General features: G+C 37.4%; 1 long non-coding RNA gene across 1 annotated transcript; it reads right to left on the reverse strand.

Moving 5' to 3' along the window:
- Nucleotides 1–414: 414 nt before the first annotated feature.
- LOC106601856 (uncharacterized) lies at nucleotides 415–2,724 on the reverse strand. Its single transcript, XR_001328097.3, has 4 exons — nucleotides 2,484–2,724; nucleotides 1,865–2,012; nucleotides 1,499–1,678; nucleotides 415–1,330 (listed from the first exon to the last, which is right to left on the reverse strand). It is a non-coding gene; the product is annotated as an uncharacterized LOC106601856 (long non-coding RNA).
- Between the last annotated feature and the right edge of the window lie 1,466 nt (nucleotides 2,725–4,190).

Below are 4,190 nucleotides of genomic sequence, written 5' to 3' on the forward strand. Positions count from 1 at the left end.
TCTTGATTGTGTTAGGTTGGCCTCTCAAAACCGTTTTAAGGTTACCTAACCTCAGATCGAAAACATTTCCTGTTTTGTTGTGGTACAGTAGGAGTATTGTAAAACAGTTTATTTTTTATTTACTTTTAGTGATCAACTCACAGACATTTTATCTTGGCCCTCCATTCTTCACTTGTAAAGATGACCACTTACAATAAATACATGGAATAGTGAGTTCTCCTGGGCACAATCCTGTTACAGGATGGCTGGAATACATCACCTAAGTAGGTGTTACTGGTGTTGAGATGGTTGAGTTAGCCCCAAAACCGGTTTTATTTCACTTTAATTTACTCTCATTGAGATAAAATGTATTTTGCCAGAGCGATCTGGTCCAAGTTATAGCAGCAAACTGGAAGGAAACTAAAACATCCAACCAACTTTTAAGAATTCTCATTTATTGATGGATACAAGATATTTACAAGATACATTTGTCTCATAAAGTAACATCATTGTAGCTCTATCATCATGCTGTCTGTATTTGCCCATTGTTTTAGCTATGGTTTCTCTGAATGGTCTGCATTCAAACAAGTTCAGTGTCACACCCTTTCTGTAGTTTCCTGTCACATCAGAAATGTGGAAACAGTTTCCACTGTGACACAAAACACATTTTATTTTATTTAACCTTTATTTATCTAGGCAAATCATGCCCGTGTGAAACGAAACCTAAATGTTCCAAAGCGTTTTCTGCCATATTTCTGAGACCATTTGTCTTGTATAGTTTCTCTATGACCTTTTCTCTTGTGTAGTGTCCAAAACTCATATTGCTGCAGACATCATGATCACCTAATAGAAGGTTACTGAGGCACTCTGTCTCAGCACAGTTTCCGTAGGGAAAGTCATTTTTGTCCATCTCAGGGTTTGAGAGAGAGAAAAGATCCCCACAGTTTTTGCACGGCCTTCGGTCTTCATAACAATTGGTCTGGGGATTCCTGTAGAATGCTCTGCATTTTACGGTGACAGGGAATCTGATACCGTTTCCCTGTTCATCATGTCTGAATGACAACACTGCATAAGACACATAGTCATGCCACACATTTAGACATGACCAATTGATCATAATGTTCTTTTCTCTCTCCCCTCTGCAGGACAGGGATGCTCCATAGTACTTCACTGGTCTGCGGAGTCCAGGGGTTTCGTTGTAGCACAAAGCTATGGTAGAGGCCTCCAGAGTGTAGTAGTTTGTGTAATTACTTTCGCCTTTTATTCTGGGGGGCAAGTCCAATGCATTCAGGAAATGTAGAAGAAAGCTTTTTATTCCCTCTTCCTCTTCACATCGACAAATCCTGACAGCCTGAAAAACAAACAAGTGAAACATGCAATATTCAACAAATTATAAGCTACATGGACAATACATGTTTTATATGTGTTTTATTGTCATTGTTTAGTGTTAATTTTGTTGATGTGGAAATTGGTCGAGGACAAAAGCTTCAGGTTAAATACATTCCATTTACACACTTACCAAAGTCAGAAGATTGGAAAATGGAGTCTGGTGGGGTGGATACTTGTAATTGTGGAATGCCTGTGGAAATCTTCTTTCTAAATCGTACATCACAAGCCTACCCTCACGAGACTCAAAGAAGGCATTTGGAAGAAGACTGGCCTGATGAATGTGACCTAAGAAAAAGATGCTATGAAGCAACTTTTAACAAACATGAATAATGAATAACATAATTAACAAACAATGTATAACATAACAAGATCAATTAATAATTGTTTGTTCTAGAAACAATTCATTTGTAACATGTATAGTAAACCAAAAATATGCTAAATGTGTGGGAATGTATTTTAAGCATATGATTAGTGTATTTAATTAGGCGATGTGTACCATATTCACGTAATGTTGTATTCCGTCAACTCCCATCCTCAGGCGACTCCTCCAAAGCCTTACAACCTGTCTAATAAATGCTGTTCCTGATGACTTTAAGCTTCCATCATTTCTTTTCCTCCATTCCAGACAAGTAGCTGTTGGTCTCCTAAAAAGTGGTATTGTAAAGTTTAATAAAGATCACGCACAGTAAGTAATGATTTTTAAAAATGCTGTTCAAACCCAATTCAAGCAGCCCTACTCCGTTTGAGCTGTGCTGTCCCATTTTCCCTGCATAATGAGAAAGCAAGTTGAGCTTCTTTATTTTTCACTGACTTTTTCGTTTTCTTGAGTACACAAATTGGCATCATTTGTTATAGTTTTGCAATTTCACTAGTTAAGCAATTTAACAACTGTGATCAACTACAATACTAGGTAATTAAAAATGGAACTTTATTACAATAATTTGAAAAACAGCTTAACACAAATGAAATACTAAATTATACAGCACAATAACCTAATAATTGTCCTATCAAGTTTGTGCTTTTTACTCTGGAAATAAATCTGCATGTTAACTACTACTGAACAGCTTAAAGGGATACTTCAGCGTAATTACATTTTTAGATAGTTGTTTTCTTACCTTGAATACTATATGTGAATATGAACTGACTGTAATCCACAGTTTGGTTTCAATTAACTAGCCACTGCTAACATATGACAGTTGGCAATACTTTCAAGCTAACCTCTCATTTGCCACTACTTTCAAGTCAACCTCTCATGGGTATTGACTACAATGCTAGTCGATACCCATAGACTTCCAGCTCGCGAAACAACCACTAACTTCCTTCATACTAGATGGACACAGAGACATAGAAAATGTATCTACAAGTTCATCTGACTGGGGAAGTAGATAAAGGGGCTCATTGCCAAAAGGCCTAAGTATCCCATTAAATCATGCCATGATCATTGCAAAATAATGTAAAACCAAGTCATTGAGTGACAATCAATTTAAGAGATGATTTGGACATGACATTTAAAAGGGGTAAAGGGAGGTCTTTTATTTTTTGGTCCTAAAATGCTTATTAGCATTAGTTGTAACTGGCTAGTTAATCAAATATAAGTGTGGATTGCAATCTGCCCTTGTCCATAGACTGCTTTCAAGATAAGGAAACACATTTGCTGAACTAACTATTTTAATAATATCTACAATTATCTCACAAATGCACCCCTTAAAAATATATAGTCTATATTTATCGTGCACTATCATAAGTGATCACAATTGACACTAACCTTCTTTTAGGTGGTAAATGGCCCTGTAAATAGAAAAACAACCTAATGTAATACTAATATGGTATTAATAGTAATATTTATATGATTCATATTGTAATTTGTATTATTGATTTCTACTTAAAGAGCTGCTCATGATTGCTGTGGGTGCGGAAGCCTAGCAAATTAATGACTGGGAGTTCAAATGTTTTAGGGTGGGGCTTAGAAAATAAGAGAAGAATGATGTAGTGAGAGGAAGTCCAGTCGTGCATGGGAGAGGATGGAAGTAGGTGAAACTGGGCCCACATTCTGCTAATATTCTCATCGATGAAGCATCTGATCTCAATACATTTTTCTGTTCCCAAAAATATAATTTTATTTTAAAAAATTAAAGGGGCGGTGTAAGGTCCAAAAAGATGGTTTGTTGCCTGAGGGCAACACCATGCCATAGAGGGTTAAGTTTCACTGAGTCGTAGCTGAATGATGACATGAATAACATACAGCTGGTGGGTTATACACTGTATCGGAAGGATAGAACAGCAGCCTCTGGTAAGACATGGGGTGGCAGTCTATGTATATTTGTAAACAACAGCTGGTGCATGATTTCTAAGGAAGTCTTGAGGTTTTGTTCACCTGAGGTAGAGTATCTCAGGATAAGCTGTAGACCACACTATTTACCAAGACAGTTTTCATCTATATTCTTAGTAGCTGTCTATTTACCACCACAAACCGATGCTGTCACCAAGACCACACTCAATGAGCTGTATACGGCTATAAGCAAACAGGAAAACGCTCATCCAGAGGCAGCGCTCCTAGTGGCCGGGGACTTTAATGCAGGGAAACTTAAATCCATTTTACCTCATTTTTACCAGTATGTTAAATGTGCAACCAGGGGAAAAACTCTAGACCACCTTTACTACACACACAGAGACACGTACAAAGCTCTTCCTCGCCCTTCATTTGGCAAATCTGACCATAATTATATCCTCCTGATTCCTGCTTACAAGCAAAAACTAAAGCAGGAACCACCAGTGACTCGGTCAATAAAAAAGTGGTCAGCTGCAGGACTGTTTTGCTAGCA

This window comes from Salmo salar, chromosome 03 (assembly GCF_965601325.2).
Source record: "Salmo salar chromosome 03, fSalSal1, whole genome shotgun sequence".
Taxonomy (NCBI): domain Eukaryota; kingdom Metazoa; phylum Chordata; class Actinopteri; order Salmoniformes; family Salmonidae; genus Salmo; species Salmo salar.